Source organism: Pinus tabuliformis, chromosome 3_1, assembly GCF_031772625.1.
Source record: "Pinus tabuliformis cultivar Carrire ecotype Pingquan chromosome 3_1, CPIR1, whole genome shotgun sequence".
In the NCBI taxonomy this organism is placed as follows: Eukaryota; Viridiplantae; Streptophyta; class Pinopsida; order Pinales; family Pinaceae; genus Pinus; species Pinus tabuliformis.
In genome coordinates this window covers 627,465,553-627,483,001 of record NC_142301.1, presented here as the reverse complement: position 1 = coordinate 627,483,001, position 17,449 = coordinate 627,465,553, and the positions used below count along the sequence as shown (strand labels likewise).

The following is a 17,449-nucleotide window of genomic DNA, read 5'->3' as shown; positions in this document are numbered from 1 at the left end:
GATTGAATTGCAAAAAACGAAAAACAGAGAACTAATAGTCCCATAGACTATTTTTAATCTAGTGGAGATTAAAATATTATTTCATTTCAATACAGCAGGAGAACCAGAAACCTCTGTGTTGATTTTGAAACAGAGGTAAACACTACCATGAAATCACCTATTTCAGATATAGTTTGTGAATAACAACACAACAACTGGAACAATGGCCGCATTTTCAGTCTCTAGATAGGGCTATCAAACCCACAAGAAACGCAACCTACAAGGTTAAACCCCACCATCTTTTTTTTTTTAACGACATGGTGAATCGGTCACTGCAAGTCCTAATCTATGGGAGACCCAGGATCAATCCTCGTAGCTGCCACTATAACACCAAGAGTACATCCAACTATGGTTTTAGGAATCGGTCACTGCAAGTCCTAATCTATGGGAGACCCAGGATCAATCCTCGTAGCTGCCACTATAACACCAAGAGTACATCCAACTATGGTTTTAGGAAAGCGAGACTCACGCAAGGTGGGGAATTTGCTCTCGAACCACCACCACAGCAGATCATGTACTCAATGAGATTTGAACCGTGGTCTCTTGAGCTTCACCCAAATAAACTTGCCAGTGAACCACACATCACTGTATTAAACCCCATCTTTTCACTAAGCCCAAACCTGAGAAAACAAAGACGTTCTCCATCTACAAATGGAATCCAGACCGCTCAGAAAAGCCCCGCCTCCAAGATTACGAGATACACACGAAGGAGAGCGGCCCCATGGTGCTGGACGCATTGATCAAAATCAAGAACGAAATCGATCCCACGCTTGCCTTCAGACGCTCTTGCAGAGAAGGAATCTGCGGTTCGTGTTCCATGAACATCGATGGGGTTAACAGGTTAGCCTGCCTTATGAAGATCAATACTGCCTCTAATAAGGCTTCCATTATTACCCCGTTGCCCCACATGTAGGTAGTCAAGGATCTGGTGGTTGATATGACCAATTTCTACAATCAGTATAAGGTCATTGAACCCTGGCTGAGGAGGAAGATTCCCCCGCCCGATCGGAAGGAGTTCTTGCAGAGCAAGGATGAGGGCTAAGCTGAATAGGATGTACGAGTGTATTCTCTGTGCTTATTGTACTACTTCCTGCCGCAGTTATTGGTGGAACCCTGAACGGTTCCTTGGATCTGCTGCTCTGCTTCACGCCAACACGTACACAATTTGTATATTTCTTTTTCGAGGATTTACAGATGACACAACTTGTATATATACCATATATTGTGTATTGAGTTAGACATAACAGATTTCAGATTTATATCAAGTTTCGAGAATTTAGCACTAAGTCAGGATTGTTTCTGAATCATTTTTTTACCATCTCAAACACAGTGAATTCTGCATCCGGACAACTCATACTGTAGAAACCCTCCCGGTAGTTGAGACGTAGCAATTCCAGTATCAACACCCGGTATTTCAATACTAACGCCAACGTTGAGGGTTTGCATAACCAGCCAATGCATAAAATAATACACGAGTGCCATTCTTCTCCAGCTGCCATTCTTCTCCATTTCACCACACTAAAATTCCCCTTGCAAGGGTCCTTAGAATGAAGAGATGCTAAAAATTGCAAGTGTTGTTTACGAAGCCCACAAGGGATATAAACCCCATGAATGTATTTCTAGTAAATGGATGCTCTTTGTTCCCTAAAGTAGGGTAGGCACGTGTATATTTTGCTTCTAGATTCTATGTTTAATGCATTTGTATTTGTATTTATTTATTTTATTGAAGTTTTTTTTATAATTATTATTTATTTATTTATTATTTAAAATTTGATAAGGATTTATTGTAATCAGTTTATTATAAGATTTTTCATGTTATTAGATTAATTTAGGAATTCAAAAATATATTTTAAATAACAAAAACTATAATTTCTTAGAACAAATATGATTAAATTCTAATAAAAAAGCTATTAGAACAAATATGATTAAATTTTAATAGAAAAGCTAAAACATAAAATTAGATAGTGTTTATCCTTTTTGGAGAAAATTTGAAAAAAATGTCATTTATAGTATAAGATGACATCTGGATTTAAAAAATATGAATGTATCATCTCATCATAAAGTGAATTATATATATAGATATTATATAATAATTAATAATTGATATTTTATGAAAAATTATATTTTGCATATAAATAAGAGAGTTAGGTTAATTGGTTGATTTAGTATTGTCTTCTCTATTTAGATTTTATTATTATAAATGACGTGTTGAGCTCCTCACGAATATATTGTTAAAGTTACTTTGAGTAGTATTGTTGATTTGGCATAAGGTATTAAAGAATTAAGAGTTTAAAATAAGTATTATCTTAAGAATTAAAGAAAGTGGGAAAAGGCTTCCTACTAAATATGTTACTTGGAATACAATAAAATAAAATAAGAGAATCATATAACTTATGTTACTTGGAATACAATAAAATAAAATAAGATAAAATAAGAGAATCATGCAACTTGTATTGTATTTATGGATTAATCAATATAAATTTTATATGTTACTTGGAATAAAATAAAATAAAATAAAATAAGAGTACCATGTAATAAAATAAAATAAGAGAACTATGTAACTTGTATCGTACTTATGGATTAATCAATGTAACTTTTATAAAATTATAAATCAATATAACTTCTATAAAATCATAAAATCATGTACATATGTGATTGAATCCCTTCAAGTGATATTAATGTTGGTTTGATTTCATAGAACTATGCACTACAAATACACTATGGTTTGATTTCATGTATTGATTTACTTATTAAAAAAAAAAGGAATATCCTTTTATTTATTAGGATCTCAATTTTTCCTAAGAAGGTACATAACAAAATTTCATTTCCAAAGGAACATGCCCACCCATGAAGAGTTTATTTCATAAATAAAAACATTAATATTAAATTTATAGATTAAATTGAAAAGGTAAAAAAAAAATTAATGAACTTATTCACATAATAAATAAGTGGAAAAAGAATATGAATATGATGATCAATGTTATAAGTGTTTTAACCATAAGAACATAAAAAAAGCAGTCCAAACATGCACACATCGTTTTGCAAGCTAGCAAGCTACATACCTCAATCGGCTTAGCTTATTATAATAGTTTCATGAATAGACTATAAGTTCTTATGTTGAATCTTAGTTGTGAGGATTATAGAAAAACATCTGATGCATGGATAAAAATAAATAGTATTTGGAGATATATAAAATTTAAGATGATGAAAAGAAAACAATATTCACATTTGGAAGCTCCAACTAATGATTAGTTCTTAGAATTAAAAGTCCATATATATATATATATATATATGGTAATATATGAGTATTTATATGAAAAATAATAGAAACCACACATGTGAAATACTTATTAAAAGATTACCTACTACAAATTACTTTTTTTGAAGGTTCAAACAAAATGTGAGAGAAAAAATCAACTAATTTCACAAAGATGTGAAACACAAATGACTAAATAAAAACTAGTTAAATAGAAACTAATGTCTTGCTAACAATCTACCTTGGTTCAAATCTAAAAGATTAAATTCAAAAAATATTCCTCATCAAAAATCACCATTACATGAAAAAAACACAAACATGAAAACTCACCTAATTTTAAGTGTAATGTAGCTAATGGGAGTCCAATAATAAATTCACGGAAAAATATTGTATATCTACAAAACAAATAGTAGTGATTGGGCACTACCCAATACTTTTCCTTTTAAATCCTTAATGACACACTAATAAAATTCATACGGTGTATCTACTTCATAACAACATACTACATGCATTCTCCATTTAAAAATGTATGATTGTCCTTTCAAACTAACATCCCTTTGTCTTTGAACTTCTATGAAAGTTTCACTTTCTTGATCTATTAAGGTTTTCACGAATGTTTTTAGTCTTTCCACTCAACCTAGGATTGAGTGTTACTATTAAGTACATATTCAAACTATCTCTCATCTTTAACCATTTAGTCTCAAAAGCGAGCCTTATGGATCTAATTTGTGATATGTTGTCAAAATTCTACTAGACAATTCATCACAACATATCTATGAAAATCAACCAAAATCTATAATATGAAAGGTTAATTTTGATTAGATTGTAGATATTTCATTACTTTTTTTCTATTTATGCATGTAATACATAGTATGAGAAAAATATAGAAAAAGTAAATACAATTACTCACAAACCACAATGAACACTAAGATATACTTTGGGAAATCCTTACTAAAGAAAACTCATTCAGAAGGTGAGGTTGCTCTACTCTCTTTTGTTTGGAATGAAAATGTTTCAAGTACAAAGGAGAAGGCACCATATATGGATTTTCCTAAGACCTATGGCTTGTGGGCTACTAGAGAATAGAAACACCCTCTATTATGCTCTCTCAATATGGAACAAGATACAAGAAAATATAATAGAACACCTTTTTCTCCTAGTGCCCTAGTTATAATACATCATAATATCCAAATAGCGGTTATATTTGACCTATTAAACCCTCAACAAGAGTTACAACTTGTCCCTTTTATATTCTTGTTAATAGTTCTCAACTGGCTATACCCTTTTCCACGAGTAATAAGGGATGACATGGCATCCTCTTGAATTATGGTGGTTAATAATGACAGGTCAACCTTTTGGAGGCATACCTTTTATATATAAACTTCATTTGATCCGATTATTAAACCATTGAAAAGTTATTCAAGTGTAAAATAGCATATGGAGTCCCATGTTGAAGTTTGAAAGTTTTAACCCCCAAAAGACTTAATTCCTCAAACTAGTCTTGTAAAGTTTCATGCCCCAATTCTCCAAATTAGGTCTTATTGAAAAAACTAATCTTGTACATTGTTTCCTTCAATTTTTCCACTTTCAAAGCATTGATATGGATGAAAAATTATATAGGTGACCAATACATATCATACATCCCCATTTTGGGAGGATTTTGGTCTTCAAAATCTTTATTGGATGAGGTGAGGAAATTTTCCATGTACCTTATGCTTAGAATACCATTTAGCCTTGCCTATAAGTTGTCCTTTCAACCCAGTCTACTAAAGGTCATGTTACACCTATATTGTAGTTTTGGAACTCTTCTTAAAAATTATATCCTCTTTCAACTTTACTTGATCATCTGGTACTAAATCCTTTATGGATGTTGAGACATACTTCTCTTCCTTATCCAACATGGAAGGTTCATGGAGTTTGAGATTTTCCACATTCAACACTGAGTGAACGCACATGTATGGGGGTAGGTCGAGCTTGTTAGAATTGTCTCCCACCTTTTCTAGTATCTTGAGAGGACCATATTATAGAGCCTTGATTCTCTTACCATGACCTTATAGCCTCTCCTTGTTCAACTGCAACCATACGTTGTCTCTCACTTTGAATGACCTCTTTGTCTTGAGTTGATCATGCTTGACCTTGTATTTTTCTCGTGACTTATTAAACACCTCCTATACCTATAAATGGATCTTTCTAATATTTCCAAGAATATTTTATTTTCTTAAAGAATGCCATATGAGATCCTCCTAGTTTCCCATATATAACATGTAAAGGAGAATATGGAAAATCTAAAAAACAATTCTTAAATTGTGACTTACTAATTGAAGTTTCGATTGATTTGTTATAGATGTGTTGTATATAAACTAGTTTTCCACCCTAAGTCTTCATATGCTTTTGAATGTAACCCCTCAAAAACTTTACCAAAAATTCCTACTGAATACTTCTATTTTCCCATATATATGTAGATGAAATGTTATATACCTTTTCAATTTTGTTCCCACATGCTCCCATAATTTAGTCTAAAATTCACTAAGAAATCTGGTTTCCTTATTTGAAGTGATTCTCCTTGGTATCCCAAATTACATCGAGACTTGTTCAAAGAACAAGTTTACTTCTTTTTGCCCCTTAATATTATTTTTATAGGGGAATAGAATGCACATCTTGTTGACCCTGTCAACTACCACAAATAGGTAGTTATGTGCCTTCCTGGAAGTTGGTAAACCTCCCACAAAATCCATGGAAAAGATTTTCCAAGGACTAGCGGGTACATGCAAGAGATGACATATACCTCATTTCTTGTTACTAGTCTTGCTAGGAAAACAAGGTATACATCCTCTAATGAACCTAGCTACTTATTATTGCATCTTGGGTTAGTAAACATACCTCTATAGATTAGAAATTACCTTCCCAACACAAAAATTCCTTGCAAATTGGGTGGTTTGATCCTATCCAATTAGCTATGATCACTCACCTTAGGAACACATATCTTGTTTAGCCTGCAAGGTAACCCACTTTGGAGATAAAAGTCAAGTGTGTTTTCACCATCATTCACATGAATTTGGCCCTCTAGCTATTGATACACCTCCCTAATGTAGTCATCCTTTGGTATATCTCTTTGCATGCATCATGAGTGAAAGGATCCATGTGCATCAAACTTACCAAAGTTGTGATTTTTGGTGTGGGTGGCATTGAAAGTATGTCATCCAACTTGAAAATTCTACCCTTCTTGTACTTGATCAATAAATTAAACTATTGTAAGGACCCCATATACTTTTAATTCCTGGTTTGTTGTAATTTACTTTGGGCATGAAAATTGTGATCTATGTGTATGGTTGTCTCCTTTGCTATCAAATAGTGTTTCCATTCTAAAGTATTTCATGGGTTGTTTCTTAAATACCCTACACACAATAAGGCAATCTATGCCATGTTACAAGCCTTCCTCCCTACATCACCACTCCCATAACATACCTACTCATGTTCATCTCCACATTGAAGGGTTGTTCCAAGTTTGATTATGCAAGAGTCGATGTTTGAATGATTTTATTATTTAACTCTTCAAAGGACTTCTATTGACCCTTCCACCATTGGAAACTCTTAGCACTTACTATTATGGCATGGAATGGAGCAACTACTACTGAAAACAATGATACGACTTTCCTTGTATATTGTACTACCCCAATGAAACTCCTAAGCTTAAAAACAACTGTAGGAACATGGAAATTCATGATGACCTCCATCTTGATAGGATCTATATTAAGCTCGCCTCTAGCAATCCCATAAACTAAATACACCAAAGACTTCTGTGCAAACTCACATTTCTTGATATTTTCTAATAGTTGGTGCTTCTTCAAAGTCTTTAGCACCCGCATCAAATGTGAGATGTGCTCCTCCTAAGCAACACTTTATACTATTATATAATCCAAATAAATGATAATGAACGAATCTAGATATGGGAACAATATATGATCCATTAATCTCATGAACATAGTTGGTGCATTGGATAGAAAAAATGGCATGACTAACCAATGATATAAACTTGTTTTCTTTTGAAGTTTGTCTTCTAGGTATCTCTACTTTTTACTCAAGTTTGGTGATACCATGAATTTAAATCTAACTTGGTAAATATTTTGCTTGCTACAAATGATCTAATCGGTCATCAATCCTATAAATGATACCTCTGTCTAAGAATAATTTTGTTTAATGTCGCATAATTAATGCACATTCACCAATTTCCATCATTTTTTGGGACAATTATGATTGGTGACCCAAATGGTGAGGTACTTGGTCAAATAATACCATTCTCCAACAACTAATGCAACTTCACTCTTCAACTAGTTTTCTTATAAAATGGAATGCCTATACAAAATAATGTTTGGAAATGGAGGGTAAGAAAACAATTGGACCTTGTGCTCCAGTTCCTTCTTTGCCATTATCCCTTTAGGATCTTAGAAAAGTCTCGTATATGCCCGTGGAAACTCTTTTAATTTCTATCTCTATTCTTTATTATACCCATCCAACAATGCCATTACTCTCATAGACTCTTCTATATACTGTTTTTCTCTTAAGAATAATAATACCTACTTTTTACTAGAATTGATCAATTTCTTGACCCAATTAGCACTTACTAGTGAAATATTTGACTTTCCTTGTATGCATTTATGATGAATGATTTTATATCCTTGATAAGGTACTACTAGTTGGCTCTTCGCATGAAGATTGCATTTTGCATGTACATATATGGACTAAAAAACACAAATCCACATACATCAAGTGGAACTACATCTATTTCTACTTCATCAATACAATCAACAGTGCTAGCAAATTTAATTTTACACTATTTGGTTACATTTATCCCTGCATCCTTGTTGACCCATTCCAATGAATATGGGCTAGGATGGTCATGAACCTCCAATCCAAGTTTTTTGACCAAATCCACTACTATGAGATTTTCCTATGATCCTGAGCCAAACATGTCATCAATTTTTGGCTTCTTGACTTGCATCTTTATATGGAAGATTTTGGTCATCTAGTCTCCTTCTCTTCCTATTTTTCAAGGCTACTCAAATTCACCCCCTTCTACATTGATGTGAAGACAATATTCTCATCCATATATGAGCCAATTTACACTTGATTTCTTGAATATGTAGCTATGATATTTTTCTTATTCATGTCCTTATTTAAGTTCTTCCAATTGATATTTGGATGTAATTTCCAACACTTCTCCTCCATGTGATCATAAAAATTGTAGTAGATTTTAGGATATTTGCACTGGTGTGCGATAATTATGTCTTCTTATTCTTTCCCCTTTTGTTCTATTTCTTCCCCTCTTTGGAAGATTCATGGTGTTCATTATGATTTGAACCACTAATTTGCCCTCTATTTTAGCCTATGTTTTCTAAGTACCATGCTTGTATATAGACTTCATCCATTGTTATGGGTTTGAACATCACCACTTTCTTTCATAAATGGTTGTGTATACCCCACAAGATACTTGAGGAGTACATCTGGGGTCTTGGCAGAGATACCTAATATTATTTCCATCTTATGTAATTCTATTGTGTATTGCTATACACTCTACCCCTGTCTTTGCATAAAGTAATTCCATTAGATCCACTAATTTTCTACATACTTGATATGGTATAATTGTTACTTTGTGGGGGATTTAAGATAATTCCACTTAGTTACTTGAGGATTCCCCTCTGGCCTAAGCATTTACCTGTGGATTTCCCACTAGGTTAGTGCATGACCCTCTAATTTCAAATGATATATGTGTGTGTGTGTGTGTGTGTGTGGTGAACGCTAAAATAAATATCTAACTACTACAACCAATTATTTAATTTCAAGGCATTGATCTCACCTTGATATGGGTTGATGTCCACATTTTCTTTCATTTTGAAGAGGGATTGTAAATAGTTCATGTCACTAAAACTACACTACGTGTTTTTGGGCATTGGGGACTCCTTCTCTAGTTTTTCCTAATCCCACGAGTTTCCATTTGATTTAACCTCTGAGTTGAAAACCCCATCTTCTATGATTATCTTGAGCTTACTGGTTAGGATCACCTCGAGGATGTTCACATTATGGTTTATATCTACAACATGTGCTCCCAACCACACAAACCTCTCCTTTTCCAGATCTTGAGGGTTATTATTAATTGATTCATTAGTCATGGTTAGGGTTTTATGAGCCCCTCCTAGATGGAAGTTTATAGCCTTTCTTGGCTGCATTTGGAAATTCCAGGTCATGGTATTATTTGTTTATAAATTTAAGTTTATATGCCCCCTCGAAGTGTGAGGGAAACATATGGGTTTTTTCTATTAGGTTATTAGTGAGGGTAACATATGGGGTTAGGGAACCCCGACCCTCAACGTGTGAGGGTCAAAGTTAGTATATGATTTTTTTTTCTCTAAAAAGTAACACTTTTTGGGGTGTACTTTTACTTAAATCAATTTGATCCCTTAAAATTCCCAAAAAATACCCAAAGAAACATGTTATAATACCAATATTATCTATAAATTACCATGGATATTTCATTGAATAGTTGATCATAATTAATCTGTGAAAATACATCAAACCTTATACTATGAAGGGTTAATCCCTTTTAGATTCTAGATTTTCCATTATTATTTTGATATTCATGCATGCAATAGATAACATGTGGAAAATGGAGAATAGGTAAATAAAATCACTCATAACCCACATTGAACACCAAGATATACTGTAGGAAACCCATAAGGGAGAAAACCCAGTTGGAACGTGATGCTGGTCTTCTCTCTTTTGTCTAGAATGGAAATGATGCAAGTACAAAGGAGAAGGTGTTGTATGGATTTTCCTAACACATATGGCTTTTGGGATAGTACAAAATAAATATCCCCTCCATTATGATATCTCTCTATCCACACTCAACTACTCTACTCTATTATGGAACAAAATGCAAGCAAATAGAATGGAACCCCTTTTCTTCCTAGTGGCCTAGTTATAACACATCTCAATACAAATATAGTGATTATATTTGATCCATTCAACCCTTTAAATGAGTTAGAAATCAAATCTTCTAGCGTATTCTTCACATTTACCACATGGATATCCCCTTTTCCATGAATAATGGGGGCTAACACGACATCCTCTCAAATTATGGTAATCAATCACGATAGGTCAATTTATAGGAGGCATAAATTTTGCATCTGAACTATGATTGACATGATTATTACATTGTTGGAAAGGTATTCAAGTGAAAAATAACATCATATGAACCCACACTTGGGTGAGAATTTTAGCCCCAAAAAACATAATTTAATGTCTCAAACCGACCTAGGAAGGTTTCAGACCCTAATTCTAAAAATTGGGTTTCTATCATTATATTTAAAAAGAATATTTTAGGATTTGATTAATTATCCTTCTAAAGTGAACAAAAATTAATCTATATTTATGTGTGAATATTTGCATAATTTGGCATTTTGTTTTTCATGGTATTTTTGGAATAAAAAAACATCTTATTTGAAACATCCAATTTTTCGAGTGGACCCTCAACTCATCATTAGGGACTAGAAAATCATAAAGATAAGAAGCATGTTACATAAACAATATTAAAAATATTAGAGCTAAGGGTTATTCATTGGGATAGGAGAAATCCATTAGGAGAGAGTCAATGAATGGACCGAGATAAAGACCAAAGATTTACCAAAAAAGAAAAAACAATTTAGGTTTGGGCTAAAGATAAATCAGTTTATATAATGTAAATTAGGTTAGGGAAACCAAAATTGATTTATATAATATAAATTAGGTTAAATCAAACTAAATTAAAATATTAGAATAGAGCATAAGATTAATACATTAATAAATTGAAAAAATAATTGGAATTAATAATATGATTAAAGTTTGGAAATGTAAATGAGTTAGGGATAAAAATAAATTAATGTAATAAAGTTGAAATAATATAGATTAGAATAAATTAATAAATTATAATTTAGATGATGAGTGGAGGGGCCACTCGAAAAGTCGGATATTTTGATTTAAGAGACATAGTATTATTCCAAAAATACCATGAAAAGTAATATAGACTTAATCTAACCCTTTGACCTCTCACATTATTGTCCAACTAAGAGCATGATATCATCTATGAAATGTATGTGCAAGAAAGGAATTCCATCATCACTGCATGGAATTCCTCTCAATTTGAATTGACACTTTTCTAGTATGAGGGACATCATGCTCAATCTTTTTACTAGGAGAATGGATAGAAACAAATATATATGCTTCCCTTGTTGGAAATTTCTTTTTCAGTTGAAATGGAGATGTTGGAGATCCATTTACCAAAATTGAAAGTAGATATATCTAGTTTAACATACTTATTTTTTTCATTCACGTACCCCTCAAATTGAAATCTTATACAATTGCCTAAACAAAATCACAAGTTATGTGTTCATATTCCTTTGACATATCAATATTAATCATCATACTTGGTTTCATACTTGTTTTCAAGGTGTGAATGGATTCATGTGTGAGTATTATTCCATAAAAAACGTGCCTTCTTCCCTACTAACATCCTTTCTCCTTGAAATTTAACAAATCCATGATGAGATTTATCTTAGATGATTTTATATATGTAATTATAGAAGCTTTTGAGTTTGAACTTGTCTAGGGAGTTGACTTTAAGATCTTTCGGAATGAGGGTTAGGGAGGTTACCTTTAACGATAATAAGGTTTATCCTTGTTTTGTAATTTCTTATACTAACCTCCATACATCATCACCAACTAGTATTTTCTAAACTCCTTATAGAATTCCACATGAATCCATCTATATTTAGGGAATTACATGCTATGGGATCTTTTATTGGTTTCTCCACCTATTAACACCTCTTCCTTAGTGACTTCCATCATGGGTACTCAATAATGCTTGTGAGTAACTAGAGAGGGTACATTTAGTATTGTTTTGTTTTATGGCTGTCACCAATTTATAAAGATATCTATTAAGAGAGTGCTAAAAAGCCTCCAGTTTTTGGGTTATCTCCTCAAATTCCTACAAGTTGTTTTCTATCTCATTCATGATGTTGAATATTTTATTACAACTTATATGTTTTAAGGTGGTTTTATGGAAAGGGACAATGTTCCTATCACACTCATTCATTCATTTTACTATTTATTTTTCATGCCAAAATGTCTCGTCTTATCATCCTTATAATCTAGTTTCTTGAGTCATTCTGTTGAATTGGAGTTGTATTATATTCCTTGCATTTAGGTTGTGTATTCATGCAAGAGGTGTTTGCTTGAACATGTATATTATTTTTTGAAGTACTTGACTATCATATTGTGAATGGTTCAATTAATACATTGAAGAAGATAGAGGTGCACCTCTAAATTAGGTTGGTTCCTAGTTAGTGGTTTCCAAGTTAATTTTTGTGTACTTAGTATGCACATCATTATTTAAAAGTTTATTTTACTTAAAATTATATATGCATAATTTCACTTAAAAATGTATAAAATTTACAACCCTGTTTCATTTTTAGATCCTCGACCATTTCAAGCTCCAAATTTGATGGATCTTAACCACTTCCAACAACTCTCCATTTTTGGATATTTTTGTAAATTATTAAATATCAGTTTTGGAAGGAGGAAAGGGTACATCTCTTCTACAACTTAGAATATCTAAGCATTTTTGTAATGATAATTTGAGTTTTATATAGAGAGGATGTTAGGTCCCTACACTTCTATATTTTTGTGAGCTGGTTTCATAATAGAGGAAAACTCAGATATGGGTTATTGGGGGTTTTCTTTTCGAGATCTAGACTTTGTATTGGAGATAAAGCTTGCACTATTGCAACTATTTCCGTTTAGTGGAAAAGCTTATGATTTTGGAAGGATTGTTGGAGAACGAATCAAGGAACAGAGAAAAGAGACTAGGTTTCATCAATTTGTATTTAAATACTTTTATTTAAAATACAAATTTTATCTTTTGATGGTAGATCTATGTAAAATTTTCATATTGTGCACTTTTGTTTGATATGAAGATGATTGTCTTTTGGATTAGCTATCTAATTCATTAGTCTCATGGATCTGTTGTTGAAAATAACAACAAGAAATGTTAAAAATAACATCAAGAAAATCCCTAATTTAATGTGTCCTCGAATTAAATTGGGAATAAATTGTAACTCCACATCTCATGAAAACTTGTAATAGTTAACTAAGTTATTTTGACTTAGTTAGCTCAGTTAATTCGAGTTGAGGATCTAACTAGAGCAATGTAGAGTGTCTCCTACAATTAGGATCACTAGTTGAGTTTATTTTGAGTTGTAATTATTTAATTCAGTCTAACTGAGTTAAAGTCGGTTAAACTAGTTCCAACTATTGGGGGGAATAGTGGAAGGTATAGTAGTGGGGTGAAACCTACAGTATCAGGGTGTAACTTACTGTAGTGGGGTGTAACATGCAATATTGGGGTGCAACTTATTGTAGCGGGGTGTAACCTGCAGTAGTGGGGTGTAACCTACAACAGTGGGGTGTAACTTACTGTAGTGGGGTGTAAACTGTAGTAGTGGGGTGTAAACTGCAGTAGTGGGGTGTTACCTACAAGAGTGGGGTTTAACTTGTTGCAGTGGGGTATAACCTGTAGTACTGGGGTGTAACCTGCAGTGATCAACCATTAAACTGAATATTCACTCATAATTAACTCATGCATGTTAGATCAGAGAAAGACCCGGTTGAGATTGGTGTTCAGGGACAATGTATTATTAGTTGTAAAATCATCTAAATTAAACTGATGGTGCATGCAGTTAGAGGAAGGCATGTGAGGATTACACAATTCATAATCGAGGAATTTCCCCATTAAATAGGGATAATTCCCAAGGGAACAATGCAAGGAATAAGGAGTTTGGATGCTTGGAAATTTGGCTCAGTATTTGCTAAAGGAAGTCAGTCAGGTAGAGGATAGAAAATAATTGTGTAGGTAGAGCTCAAGGTTGAGAAGAGCATATTGTATTCATACATATTCTTTGACTAATGCAATATACAGATAACAGGGGTTTTTAAATATGGCTTTCCCCATAAAATCATTGTGTTATGTGTCATTGAATTATTTCTCTTGTATGCTTCGTGATTTCATCGATTGTTTATTATTTTTGTTGATGAGTAGAGTAGATTAAAGTCGATTATTTTAGCATATTACAATTTGTAATTTGAATCTATAAGGAATTTCTACATGGTATTGGAGCTATATTTGTATAAATTGATACGATATTAGAGCTACATTTGTAGGAATTTTCTACATGGTATCGAAGCTGAAATCACAATAGAAGAGAAGAATTTGAAGTTTTCGTTGTAGATTGATGGAGCTTTAGTTCAGGTAGATCTAGAAGACCATATGTGCAGACTTCTTAATGGAGCTAGAAGGTTGCTAGTAGGCAGATTAGTGGGCCAATGTTTAGTGAAACAAAAAGGAGTTTTGATCATTAACATTGGTAGATTGAGGAGCAGAGAGTTTTCCCATAGTGATATCAAGACTCAGAGGGAGTCTAGTTTCAGAGGGAGCATCCTTATGCAAGTTAGTACTTCAGGATTTGGGGAGATCAGACTCATTATTACAGTGGTTGTAGCAGAAGCACAGAAGCATTAGTGATAATAATATGAGTAGATCAGATTTAGCTCATGCATGAAAAGCCTTAAGGAGCAAAGAAAAAACACTAGAGATTTGGTGGTTGAGAGGGAGCATTTTAGACCTCTCAACATGTAACCTCACAAGAAGCCTCAGGAAGTTGTGGAGCAGCCACAAGTAGAGAAGCAGAAAAGAGGAAGAGTGGAAACATCATTTCAAGAAGATACCTCTAGTAGGGGGAGATTTCAGGCCAAGTGGTAAGAGGGAACATATGAAACCATACCTCCTAGTGTGAGGTGGGGCGATGTGAAGCAATAGTCCCAAGAGTTGCAGAGTTTTTGGCAGGGTCCAATGAGGTTTTTTGTCTCAAGTATTATTACCTTGCTATGGGGGCCCACAATATTTAGTAGCAGGAGGATCAATGTTAGTTAGATAATGAGGAGTGAAGAGAAGTGTTGAAAACAGAGTAGGAGGCTCAGTAGCAGAGTCAACAACAACAACATTGTTTTCCCAGTAGACAGTTGATTCAATTTATTTATTTTTGGATGATTTTCATTTGTATATGTTGCAGTAGCAATAATAACAGTGAAAAGAGATGCATGTAGAACATTCGAAAGGTATTAGATGAGGATAAATTTGAATTCGTTTCTTGTTGAGGGGGAGTGTTGAAAATAACAAGAAATGTTAAAAATAACATCAAGAAAAATACTAATTTAATTTGTCCTTGAATTAAATTGGGAATAAATTGTAATTCCACATCTCATGACAACTTGTAATACTTAACTAAGTTAATTTGACTTATTTAGCTCAGTTAATTTGAGCTGAGGGTCTAACTAAAGTCATGTAGAGTGTCTCCTATAATTAGGAGCACTAGCTGAGTTTATTTTGAGTTGTAATTATTTATTTAAGTCTAGCTGAGTTAAAGTAAGTTAAACTAGTTCCAATTGACAGAGGAATTAGTGGGAGGTCCAGTAATGGGGTGAAACTTGCAGTAGTGGGGTGTAATTTACTGTAGTGGGGTGTAACCTGTAGTAGTGTAGTGTAACTTACTGTAGTGGGGTGTAACCTGCAATGGTGGGGTGTAACCAATAGTAGTGGGGTGTAACTTACTGTAGTGGGGTGTAACCTACAATATTGGGGTGTAACCTGTAATAGTGGGGTGTAACCTATAACCGTGGGGTGTAACCTGCTGTAGTGGGGTGTAACCTGTAGTAGTGGGGTGTAACCTGCAGTGATCAACCAGTAAACTTAAGATTCACTCATAATTAACTCATGCATGTCAGATCAAAGAAATACCCAGTTGAGATTGGAGTTTAGGGACAATGTACTACCAATAATAAAATCATCTAAATTAAACTAATGGTGCATGAAGTCATAGGAAGGCCTATGAGAATTGCACAATTCATAATTGAGGAATTTTCCCATTAAATAGGGTCTAATTCCCAAGGGAAAAATGCAAGGAATAAGGAGCTTAGAGAATTGAAAATTTGGATAAGTATTGGCTAAAGGTAGTCAATCATGCAGAGGATAGCAAATACTTATGTAGTTTGAGCTCAAGGTTGAGCAGAGCATACCCAAATTCTTTGATTAATGAAATATACAAATAGCAGGGGTTTTTAGATGTGGCTTTCCCCATAAAATTATTGTGTTATGTGTGATTGAATTCTTTCTCTTGTATGTTTCATGATTCCATCGATTGTTTATTGTTTTCGCTGATGAGTAGAGTAGATTCAAGTCAATTATTTTAGCATATTACAATTTGCAGTTTGAATCTACAAGGAATTTATACATGGTATTAGAGCTATATTTGTAGAATTTTCTACATGTTGTCAGAGCTAGATTTGTAGGATTTTCTACATCTGTGGTTAATTTTCACTTTACTCATGTGCTTAAATCAAATTTTCGAGTAACTATTTAGGGAAAAAATTTCCATTTAAATTTGTAATAGCCCTGGGTTAAAAGTTCATGTAATAAAGTTAATAAAGGAAAAATAAAACCAAGGTCATGGGATATGTATTCCAAGCTGAATGTTGGGAAACAAATTCTAGTGGGTGTTCATTTGGTTTATTATGGCTAAGGAGAAATTGGCAAAGCCTTTGAAAAGGAAAAGAGGAATTTATTGGTATTTTATTTATGAAAATAAAGGAAAATAGGAGAAAGGGGATATGAAAGGTCACACATTTGCATGAGAAGAAAATTGAAGGAAAATAGAGGAAAATGATGAAAACAGAGGCCTCAATAATAAAAATTCTTCTGAGGATTAGTTCACAGCTTTTACTGGTTAACTATTGTATGTTTTCGCTTTGAGATCTCTCTCTTATCTCATACTATTGCACACTTAGATTATTGTTGGAGCACTCTAGCATTGGAGAAAGGAAGGCAAATGAAGACATGTAAACAAAGGAAAGTAAGGAAAAGTTGGATCAAGTAGCTTCAATAGGAATACTTGTAGGTAATGTAGGAATTTACAGGGTAAGTTCCTCAGAAAGAATACCAAAAGGACACCGCTCACAACCAGATCACAGATCAATACACCAGTATTTTGACGTGGTTAAAACCCTCAAAGAGGG

At 33.3% G+C, this 17,449-nt stretch overlaps 1 pseudogene; it reads left to right on the top strand.

The window, feature by feature from the left end:
• The first annotated feature begins 483 nt into the window (after positions 1-483).
• LOC149188608 (succinate dehydrogenase [ubiquinone] iron-sulfur subunit 2, mitochondrial-like) overlaps positions 484-17,449 on the top strand; it is a 28,865-nt pseudogene continuing 11,899 nt past the window's right edge.